The following is a 12,500-nucleotide window of genomic DNA, read 5'->3' as shown; positions in this document are numbered from 1 at the left end:
CAGTAATCGCAGTTTTTAAGTGTGTGGACTGTAGAGCGTTACAAAAAAGAAGCACCGCAGAAGAAAGGCGGCGCCACACGGAGCATCGAAACGGATTACTTGAGATATTAAAATATGCACCTCAAAAAAGTTTATACCCGAGTTATTTGTTCGTGCCCATCTTCCCTTTGGATGGAAAGAGCATACGGTCTATCTTGAAATTCTTGTCTTCTTAAAGCTGGTGGGCACAACACATTCTTTACTATTAGTACATAAGAATAGGTACAGGACATCAAGTTCTTGGTGATACGCAGGAAGTACGTCCTTCGATGTGCCATTTTGTCCGTGTAGCTACTGCTAAACACCAAATGTGTCCAATAATCCTCTAACTGGTGGGTGACAAACATTTGCTTAGAATGAAAACTATCTCCTCGGGTTGACCATCTTATGTGAAGAGAGACCATGATTTGTAGAGATTCTCCTTGTTATCCCCTGGGAGCCAGAGGTGGCAGCCATACCTCATTCTCGCAAAGTTATGTTCCGAACTCCTTGGATTGCTTTTTTTTCTTTACTATTTCAAAAGCCTTAAATTTTGTTTTGCTGAGATCCGTTATGATATTTGAACTGTAATCTATTAGTGATCTAGTTAGGGAGAGCTTCAGCCTCCTTGGAACAGGCTGAGACGGACACACGACTCCTAGACTACCTCTCTTGGAAGGAATAGTCAAGACTAACAGTTCTGCCTTAATAATGCAATTGAATCAGTTTTCCCGTTACGTACCCATAATATGTAGCCTTATTTTGGGTATGTTTGAGACTGCTCAGAGATTTCCCCCCGCTGTTGTATGACTTCTGTAATGACGTTTCTTGTGCAGTATCTTTCTTTTCCCAAGAGATATAATAATCCAAATAGAATTACATAATCTCTCCGGTTGTTGAAGTGAGCTGATAAGCCATCTTGTAACCCTTACTGTCATCAGCATAAATGTTCACAATAAATCCTTTTAGCTCATAGGACACACACACACACACACACACACACACACACACACACACACACACACACACACACACACGGTCTGACAGGGCGGTTCGAGCCCGCTCAGGCCGGATTCTTTCCGTTGACTAGGAGTGGTTACTGTCCCCACTTGAGCAAGGGGGATGGGGTGTGTGGTGTGTGAGGTCCTGGCAGTACCCATAGATCGATGATAAAGAGCACTTGCTTACCTGCTGGCGAGTACGAGTCCAACACGTGATCAGGCCGTAGTGAATTACACACACACACACACACACACACACACACACACACACACACAGAGCTCCGTAGTGCAGTGATTTGCTCGCTCGGCTCATAACCAAGAGGTTCCGGGAATGACTCCCGGAGACGGATGGAGTCTCCACTGCCCACCCAGCAATGAAAGTTGTATCCCGGCTCCCGAGGGTGGGTGGGGATGTGAAGTATTGGCCGTACCCAAAGATGTCACTTGAGGTCCAAGTTCATTCTGGGAAGGTACTGGCCAGCAATAAGGAGTCCATCGCGTGATCAGACCACGGTGAATGACACACACACACACACACACACACACACACACACACACATCATACTAATTACGCAGTCACTGCCGGGAGTGCGGCGTAGTGTTGCCTGCGTTGTTCATGCATACTCTTGTCATTCTGCCAGAGGAAATGTTCGGCGTAGTTAGTCAGAGCGTGTGTTGTTTGTCCACAACCGATAAACATGTGCAACTGACACACAGACAAGACCCTCAAGGTCATCTGATTGCACCATGTAGGCTATGGCGACAAGGAATCGTCCACACTGTCACAGGGGAACTTAATTCGAGCAGGTCACAAGGTTTTTATGTGTACCGTTAAATAAAACAACGACATGAAAGGAACAATATAGTAGAATTCAAATGTAAAAATAAAATATCTGAGAAAGGGACAAAATCGACCCCTTGACGAAAAGAAAACCTAGAAGCCACGCGTCACAGGGGCGGCCGACACACGCTCTTGCTCTTTTTCTTGTTTCAAGCTGCCTCGGAGGTGCAGTACCAGTGTTTAGAGTATACCGCAGCTTTTTATATTTGTATATTTTTGCTATGCCGTGAACAGGATTTTTTCTTAATTTTCCATAAGAGGAAGCACAACAGCGGCTCTCCGATGCGCCTCGACTACATTGCCCCGTGCATGGACTGACTTATTGGTGAAAGCAAGAGAAAGGCCATTGAAAGCTGTCACCTCCAAGTTAAGCTATGGAACGTTTCTCTTTCAGCGAGAAATGCAGCTCAACAAATGAGGGCATCCCGAAAAAGAACGCTGAAACACTGGGATGAAACCTACAGCATGGATCTTTTTCCTCGAACGCTTCTTGTATGGTTCGAGTTTTGGTTGCAGCAGAGAAAGGGTCACAAGACAGTATGCCTCACCCACAATGAACCGGCGCCCTTCTCTACGGCACAGTACACCATGACTGCTCTTCGGAGGGACTGACTGTCTCGAGATCCGCTGATCGAGGTGGCTGCCCCTTCACTCCTCTTCCTCGCGATCTCCCTGCAGCACCTTCCCTTCACCTTGCGGTAAAACTTTCTCCCTTCTCCCAGAGCACTTTCATTTATAAATGCGTGGCCGAGATGAATGCCAGATAAGAATGATGTAAGACTGTGGCCTTTCTTTCTCACACACAGTCCACCCTGCCTCGATTCCATATGTCCTTGGTGAAAACATTTATAATACTTTAACGGAGGATTTGGAAGGGTAAAGTAGGAGAATATGTAAGACCAGATGTGGGTAGGTATTCCGATTAATAAACAAATGGAAAGCTAGACTAGATGACTATTCGGATATGTGAGAAGGTATTTTGGAAACGCGAAAGGAGAGGAGTGTTGTAAAAGAAACTACCAACTATACTTTCAAATAATTTATCATCGAGTGTTGAGACTGTAACTGTGTAACTATTGGATACCACGAAAAGAAAAGAATTGAAAGGTTGTGCAATGGTGATGTCGCACACACACACACACACACATACATACACACACACACACACACACACACACACACACACACACACACACACACACACACACACACACACACACACATACACACACACACACACACACACACACACACACCTAATATGACAGCAGACAACAAAGGAGGCGGGGAGTACCCTCTGAAGACATGGTTTACCCCAAGGACGTATTGTAATGCGGGACGGCGAGGCAAGTAAAAGCACTTCGAGCTAGCTGGCCGAGCTGGGCGGAGAAAGTGAATAACATATGTAAAGTGAACACGCTGGCGAGGACTTTTACCCGGAATGATAATGTATCAATCAATCACTAGGGGTATAAACCGGGAGGTTGCGTCGCCTTGCTCACCTTATGACGCCATTTCCGCGTTGTGTTGGGGGTCCTCTTGACAAATCTCCATGCATACCAATTTCCTATCATCAGTACCACATGGCAGAATCCATCGACTTGCTCAAGCCACGAGCTCTGTGGGCATCCCCTTGGCCTCCTCCACTCGATATACTGTATCTTACAGAAACAACCCAGGTCCGAGTTATGGGTAGCGTGCCACATACCCGCATAGCCGGAGTTGGTTTTCACGGATTATGCAGGTAATAGGCCTCGATTCAGTCTCACGGAGTGATCATTGTCTTGACACAAAATTGATTACAGTAGTATACTATGATTCTGCATAGGCATTTATTACCAAAGGCATAATTATGTATACTGACACTCTAAGTACCCTCTACCTACGACATGTAAGTTAATCTAGAATATAAAGACTGGATTTTATCGGAACGGGGCGAAGCTGATTAGCAAAGTTAGGGAAGGGCATCATCACTTCAGTCTGCTTCGGGCGATTCATTCTCCAACGACTAATCGCTTCTCATTTCTTCCTTACATCCGTTCCTCTTTCTCTCCCCTCTTCCTATTCCATACCTTCTCATTTCTTCCCTTCCATCCGTTCCTCTTTCTCTCCCCTCTTCTTTTCCCATACCTTCTCATTTCTTCCCTTCCATCCGTTCCTCTTTCTCTCCCCTCTTCTTTTCCCATACCTTCTCATTTCTTCCCTTCCATCCGTTCCTCTTTCTCTCCCCTCTTCTTTTCCCATACCTTCTCATTTCTTCCCTTCCATCTGTTCCTCTTTCTCTCCCCTTTTCCTATCCCATACCTTCTTATTTCTTCCCTTCCATCCGGTCCTCTTTCTCTCTCCTCTTCCTTTCCCATACCTTCCAATCTTTAGGCCTACCGATCCATTACTTTTCCTTCCCTTCTATTCCTTTCCCTTTCTCTCCTCGTCCCTTCCCTTCCATACCTTAGCCCTTTCTTACCTTTTAACGTGCAATTGTTTTTTCTGTTTGCTGTCCTTGATGTTGGTGATGGTGCATGGTATTTTGTCGTCGTCGTCGTAGTAGTAGTAGTAATTTGGGGAGGCGGTAGCTGAGTCGTTAGAGTGACGGCGCCGCGTTCAGGAGGACGCGAGTTCAATCCCCGCCACCAAGCTGGGATTTTTCAGCCGCCGCCGAGTGGCTTAAAACTATCCACATGCTGTCCAGAAGACCACCTATCAACCCAGACTCTAGATTCTAGGATTAAAGATGAGCTCCGGGAGGGCAGCATGAGCCAATGCAAGATGGCGCCACCATAAACACTCGCCTGCGCCAGAACGGGCTGGGCCGACCATCAGGGCCCACCGGGAAGAAGCCTTGGGCCGACCGGCCCCACCGGGAAGAAGACTTGGGCCGACCATCAGGCCCCACCGGGAAGAAGCCTTGGGCGGACCATCAGGCCCCACCGGGAAGAAGCCTTGGGCCAACCATCAGGATCCACCGGGAAGAAGCCTTGGGTGGACCATCAGGCCCCACCAGGAAGAAGCCTTGGGCGGACCGTCAGGCCGTAAAGTTTGGTTGGAGTAGTTTAAATATGCTCCCCCACCCAAATACACCGAGTTCACGCAGGTCCCCCAAGATCGTTGGGGGAAGGGGATTAATTCGGCTTCTTTACTTGCTAACCAAGGGGGGCCCCCCCTGAACCCCCCCCCCCTCTTAAAGGTGCGTGTTCTAATAAAATAAAAAAATAACCACGCGTGGTGGACCTGATGCGTGGGCTAATGGCTAACTAAGCGTACCATCGCTAACCTAGCGTACCATCGGTAATGGTATTAGGTAAAGGTGCGTGTTCCAAAAAAAAAAAATAATAAATAACCACGCGTGGTGGACCTGGTCTCACATGCGTGGGCTAACGGCTAACTAAGCGTACCATCGCTAACCAAACGTACCATCGGTAATAGTATTAGGTAAAGGTGCGTGTTCTAAAAAAAAAATAACCACGCGTGGTGGACCTGGTCTCACATGCGTGGGCTAATGGCTAACTAAGTGTAACATCGCTAACCTAGCGTACCATCGGAAATAGTATTAGGTAAAGGTGCGTGTTCCAAAAAAAAAAAATAATAATAATAAATAACCACGCGTGGTGGACCTGGTCTCACATGCGTGGGCTAATGGCTAACTAAGTGTACCATCGCTAACCTAACGTACCATCGGAAATAGTATTAGGTAAAGGTGCGTGTTCCAAAAAAAATTAAAAAAATAAAATAACCACGCGTGGTGGACCTGGTCTCACCTAGCGTTTCATTGCTAACCGGATCGTTGGCAACGCTGCTCATATTGCAATGGCGTTGCCATGTAAACACATCGTCCGTATGTATAATATGCCCTTAAGTACAATATGGAGGCGTAATATCGTATTTTCGAGGTGCGGAGTGATTTTCAATAATTACCTTGCGTGGTTTCCGTACGTTGTAAAAAAAACCCGGAATGTATGAAATTTCCCTACATCTAAGTAATTGTAAGGAATTTCCCTACATCTAGGGTATTTTTCAACCCCTCATAACTCAAAAACTATGCATTTGCGACGCATTTCATGTTTACCACCGCACTCCCCGAAGTCTCAATGGCCCCCTAGCCATTTTTGGTTGCGAGGGGTGAGTATGGGCAAACACTAGAATAATACCCACATACCACCCTTTTGGCCTTCTCCTTCCTTCCTCTCTTCTTACACCCTGCCACAGTCAATCCCCCACAACGCAGCTTCAAAAGTGTTTACTGCTGCATGTTGGCCTTGGTCTGGCCGACGCCCAGTTTCCCATCTCTCAGGCTTGCCTTTGGCGCACCTGAAAGGGGCGATGTCTCTCGTGAGAATCCCAGTCTCAGTTATAGTATTATAGCCAAAGTGAGTTGAACACCGTGAACGGCTCTTTCCTCACCTGAAAGGGGCGATGTCGACCATGAGAATGAGCTCGCTCCCACAACCTAGGGCGAGGAAGGGGCGTTAGTCTCGGCCCCAAAACGTCTTGGTGTGACGTCACGGAATGACAAACTGATCGCAGGTTAGGCCTGCTTGAGACCTGAGATTTCCTTGGTAGGCCTCCAATATCAATATAAGGTCACTGGTATTTTATTTCCATTATAAATATTTACCGTTCTCCCGCAATAATTAAAAGAAGGCAGATTGACCACTTTTGGCAACGATACCTTGTTTTGACCCCTGACACCTCTGAATTTTGTTGACACGACAGATTGTAGGGGAGATATGGGAGCACAACAGGCCTCTTTGTTTCAACATCCATCTCTTCCCTCTCGCTCTCTCTCTCTCTCCCTTCTCTCTCAAACTTCTCTCTTCTTGAAGCGAATTGAAAATTTTTTCGCGGGATGGAAGACGTGTCTCAGAAAGTCGTTCCATCGAATCCATATAGTCATAACAAAAAAAACTGCTTTCCCTTGATCAATAATGGTAACGCAGGTGCTGGCACATCTTTCAACATCTGTTATGTGTATATGGGTTCGTTCCCATTGCTGATGAACTGGTTCGCTAAAGCCGCGAGTGAACCAGACATAAAGACATACGAGTCAATAAATCTCAAGTCATTTATGATGACTTCATGGTATTTGTGAATTGAATGTTTTGGTCTTAGTTTGATTTTCAAGTCAGGTAGCGTTAATTCACGCAGGACTAACATGTCGTAATCCGCATTATGTGCAATGAGAGTGAGCTTCAATTTGTGATTTTTCATTTAAAGGTTGCATCTATTACAATAAGCTCCAATGTAATTGTTTCCTGATTTTTCATGGTCATGATGTTTTACTCCTTTACCTTTTAAAAACCCGTATTTACAGAGAAGACAGTGAGTTTGTTCATTGTGACGTGCCGTATCTTCATCGGTCATATTGATTTTATTGTAGCCTTTAGAAAAATTTTACTTCTTCCATGAACGCTGCATTGTATGAATAAAATGGTTTACAGCATTACTTCCACAATAGGATCCGCTTTCTACTGTTTCTCCGTTTCTATTCACTATAATGTAAGCATACGCTATGGCAAAGTGATGTCTCTTTACACCCGTTCGAAGAAGGCTCTACGAGAATACTCTCAAAGTCATGGAATGGTAAATAAGATGGCTCCTATGCTTTAGCATGGTTAATAAATTTCACAGTATATCCCGCGGGTGGGAATCTTAGTCTTGTGATCATCATTGGGTGCTCAGCAAGCATTGCCTTGTTCTCACAGGCACACAAATTTCCATGCAGTTTTTCCATGCTGCATGGTTCTTTTTCATTTCCTGCCGCAGGATAGTTTCCTTAAGCAGTTAATTAGAACACCAACGAGGGAAGAAAATATTTCTGATTTGTTGTTAACTAATAGAGAGGACATAATAAGCAACATTGAGGTTGGGGATTCATCAGGTTACAGTGATCATCAGGAGATTAGATTTAATATTAAATGGGAGGATAGAGTCGGCAGAAACAACACTTAATACCTGACTTCAGGAAGGCGGACTTCGAGGGGTTAAGAAAGCAGCTGCAAAGGTTTAAGAGAGTAAGATCAGAAGTAGCTGAGAGCTTAAACCATAGGGTTCGTTATGTTGGGAGTATAGAACGTGTAGGAGTTCCTTTTCCCTGGAGTTCACCATTGGAATACGCGTTCGCCTGGGGGCTCTCCAACAATGTTTGAGCGAAACTACAGGGATTCAGGAGTATTTATACCCAAATCAACAAGAAGATATCCATAAGGACGCCAATATACAGCATATTTATATATATCTACAAACTGGTATGCCTCCTCTTTTCCGAATATTTGTCTGCCCAGAGTGTGAATTTGAGATAAATCTGACTTATTTAATAACACGAGGGAAGGAAAGGGAAGGAGAGGGAGGGAGGGGGGAGGAGAGAGAAGAGGGAGGGAGAAAGGTATGATGGAAGGGAGAGTTGAGCGAAACTATAGGGATTCAGGAGTATTTACACCCAAATCAACAAGAAGATATCCATAAGGACGTGAATATACAGCATATTTATATATATATATATATATATATATATATATATATATATATATATATATATATATATATATATATATATATATATATATATATATACAAACTGTAGGGATTCAGGTATTTATACCCTAATCAACAAGAAGATATCCATAAGGACGTGAATATACGGCATATTTATATATATCTACAAACTGGTTTGCCTTCTCTCTTCCGAATATTTGTCTGCCCAGACAGTGAATTTGAGATAAATCTGACTTATTTAACCCTCTCGCGCACGATGACACATTTCGTGTCATCAAGGGTAAAAGGTTCTGGCGGACGATGACGCGAAACGCGTCATAAAAGTAAAAAAAAAAAAAAAAAAAAAAAAAAAAAATTAAAAGTAAAGTTTTCGATGGAATTGCGTCAAATTTGGGAGCGTCAGTTGTTGGGGTAAGTTTCTTAATAGTAACATATGGCAACCTTTCTAAGGAACGTAGATGAGGAGCTATGAGCGATTTTTATTTGTTAGGCTACTCTGACGAGAGAGAAAAAAAATACAGTTTTCTCGGTGTAACTCGGGAACTAAAAGACGTATCAGGATTTTGAAGATACCATAAAAATCCGATTAAATTCCGTTTCGGAACATATATTCGGCTAAAAACGTTGGCCCACAAAATTTCGAGCTAGCGAGTGGGGAAGAGTTAGTACCTCGGATTTATTGTCTACAATACTCTATACGGAGACTTGTAACAGAGAGAGAGAGAGAGAGAGAGAGAGAGAGAGAGAGAGAGAGAGAGAGAGGTCAGAGTAACAAGGGTGAGCAAGGAAACCACAATACCAGCGGGAATAGTGATTATTATCCACAGCCAGAGTAGGAACAAGGACTGTCTTCCTCATGCCTTCCCATTGTCCACGCCGCACCCACCCATAGCCAGTCCCATGCGTTCTGAGGGGGGCGGGGGGGATGAGGGAGCCTCCTCTCGCCACTGAAGGCCGACGTGAACCTACCTACCCACCTACCTTCCCACTTACCTACCGACCTACCCACCTACCTACCTACCCACCCACCTACATACCCACCCACCTACATACATACATACATACATACATACATACATATAAACATACACCTACCGAACGGGCGCAAGCCACTCCCGGTGAGGTATATATGGGAGGTGAAAAGGGAGCTGAAGCCCTCCAAAGACCCTTCCCATGTCCTCACTAACCGTTTCCCTATTGTCTCACCAACACCGGAGAGTAGTTCAGCATGCTCTCTAAAGACAGATCCTCTCTTTATCCACACCACACTACATTCACACAACATATACACCTTTTCCCAAAATTAAAATTTCAAAATGGCGCACATACACCAAGCCTCGGAGTCCCCGACTGGGGGGGGGACCACAAATTCCCCCAGGGAGGACTCCCCTTCTGGCTGCCGACCCGAGAGGTGTCTTGATAACTCCTCGAACCTCTTTCTTCTCAATTTCTGCAACATTCGCGGTCTTCGCTCTAATTTTCATTCTGTGGAACATCAATTCTCCTCCTCTAAACCTCACCTTCTCTTCCTTACCGAAACACAGTTTCTGAGGCTACTGACAGCAATCTCTACTCTGTTCCCTCCTACTTTCTCTATCCTAAATTTCAATCCAAAGCTGGATGTTGCGCCTACGTGCGCAACGACATCACTTGCTCTCGTGCCCACAACCTTGACTCTTCTGAATTTTCTACCATCTGGCTAAGACTTCATTGTCATTCTATTACTAAATACATCTGTGCTGTTTATCTCTCACCTAACTCTACCAACTATGTAAAATTCTTTGACTATTTGAATTCTAAAGTGGAGCACATCTTGATCCACTCTCCCTTCGCTGAAATCTCCATCCTAGGAGATTTCAATGTTCACCACCAGCTTTGGCTTTCATCCTCTTTCACTGACCATCCTGGTGAACAAGCCTACAACTTTGCTATCCTCAACGACCTAGAGCAGTTGGTCCAGCACCCTACACGTATTCCCGACCGTCTTGGAGATCGGCCCAACATTCTAGACCTCTTCCTTACCTCAAACCCTTCTGCTTATTCTGTCAAACTGTTCTCTCCGTTGGGCTCCTCCGATCACAATCTTATTTCTGCATCCTGTCCTATCGCTCCTGTACACCTTCTGGACCCACCGAAGAGGCGATGCTTCTGGCATTTTGCTTCAGCTCGGTGGGACGACCTGAGGATGTACTTTTCCGATTTCCTGTGGAATGATTATTGCTTCCAGGATAGAGACCCCTCTGTGTGTGCTCAGCGCATCACAGAGGTGATTGTCTCTGGAATGGAGGCATACATTCCTCGTTCTTTCTCTACTCCTCACGCTAAAAAGCCTTGGTTTAATCACGCTTGTTCTCGTGCTGTCAATGATAGAGAGGTAGCTCACAAAAGGTACCAGAGCCTTCAAACTAATGCTAATTATGAACTTTACATTTCTACCCGAAATCGTGCCAAATCTATTCTCCGACTAACCAAAAATTCTTTCATTAATAGGAAATGTCAAAACTTTGCTTTCTCTAACTCTTCCCGTGACTTCTGGCATCTAGCCAAAAACATCTCATCCAACTTCACTTCTTCATCTTTCCCTCCACTCCTCAGTCCTGACGGCAACACTGCCGTCTCATCTATATCTAAGGCTGAACTCTTCTCTCAAACTTTTTCTAAAAACTCCACTCTGGACGATTCTGGGCATATTCCTCCTACTCATCCCCCCTCTGACTCCTTTATGCCTGTTATAAAGATTCTTCAAAATGATGTTTTCTATGCCCTCTCTGGCCTCAATCCTCAGAAGGCTTATGGACCTGATGGAGTGCCTCCTATTGTCCTTAAAAACTGTGCCTCCGTACTGTCACCCTGCCTGGTCAAACTCTTTCGCCTCTGCCTGTCAACATCTACCTTTCCTTCTTGCTGGAAGTATGCCTTCATACAGCCTGTGCCTAAGAAGGGTGACCTCAAACTACCGTCCTATAGCTTTACTTTCTTGTCTATCTAAAGCTTTTGAATCAATCCTTAACCGGAAGATTCAAAAGCACCTTTCCACTTCTGACCTTCTATCTGATCGCCAGTATGGGTTCCGCAAGGGGCGTTCTACTGGTGATCTCCTAGCCTTCTTAACTGACTCTTGGTCATCCTCTCTTAGCCGTTTCGGTGAAACTTTTGCTATTGCGCTGGACATATCAAAAGCTTTTGATAGGGTCTGGCACAAATCTTTGCTTTCTAAACTACCCTCCTACGGTTTCTATCCTTCTCTCTGTACCTTTATCTCCAGTTTCCTTTCTGACCGTTCTATTTCTGCCGTGGTAGGCGGTCACTGTTCTTCCCCTAAATCTATTAACAGTGGTGTCCCACAGGGTTCTGTCCTATCTCCCACTCTTTTTTCTGTTGTTCATTGATGATCTTCTTTCCAAAACGAACTGTCCTATCCATTCCTACGCCGATGATTCCACTCTGCATTACTCAACTTCTTTTAATAGAAGACCCACCCTTCAGGAACTTAACGACTCAAGGCTGGAGGCTACAGAACGCTTAGCCTCAGACCTTACTATTATTTCCGATTGGGGCAAGAAGAACCTGGTGTCCTTCAACGCCTCAAAAACACAGTTTCTCCACCTATCCACTCGACACAATCTTCCAAACAACTATCCCCTATTCTTTGACAACACCCAGCTATCACCTTCCTCAACACTAAACATCCTCGGTCTATCTATCCTTAACTCAAAATCTCAACTGGAAACTTCATATCTCATCTCTTACTAAATCAGCTTCCTCGAGGCTGGGCGTTCTGTACCGTCTCCGCCAGTTCTTCTCCCCTGCACAGTTGCTGTCCATATACAGGGGCCTTGTCCGCCCTCGTATGGAGTATGCATCTCATGTGTGGGGCTCCACTCACAGCTCTTCTGGACAGAGTGGAGGCTAAGGCTCTTCGTCTCATCAGCACTCCTCCTCATACTGATAGTCTTCTACCTCTTAAATTCCGCCGCAATGTTGCCTCTTTCTATCTTCTATCGATATTTCCACGCTGACTGCTCTTCTGAACTTGCTAACTGCATGCTTCCCCCTCCTGGCCCCGCTGCACTCGACTTTCTACTCATGCTCATCCCTATACTGTCCAAACCCTTATGCAAGAGTTAACCAGCATCTTCACTCTTTCATCC

General features: G+C 45.0%; 1 protein-coding gene across 6 annotated transcripts in view; it reads left to right on the top strand.

Annotated features, from left to right (window-relative positions):
* The window catches only part of LOC127003748 (uncharacterized), a 107,828-nt gene that overhangs the window by 66,504 nt on the left and 28,824 nt on the right, over positions 1-12,500 (top strand). The window lies entirely within an intron of this gene.

The sequence above is a fragment of the Eriocheir sinensis genome, chromosome 26 (assembly GCF_024679095.1).
Source record: "Eriocheir sinensis breed Jianghai 21 chromosome 26, ASM2467909v1, whole genome shotgun sequence".
NCBI classification, from domain to species: Eukaryota; Metazoa; Arthropoda; class Malacostraca; order Decapoda; family Varunidae; genus Eriocheir; species Eriocheir sinensis.
The sequence above is the reverse complement of the archived record's forward strand: the minus strand, read 5'-3'. Positions and strand labels throughout refer to the sequence as shown.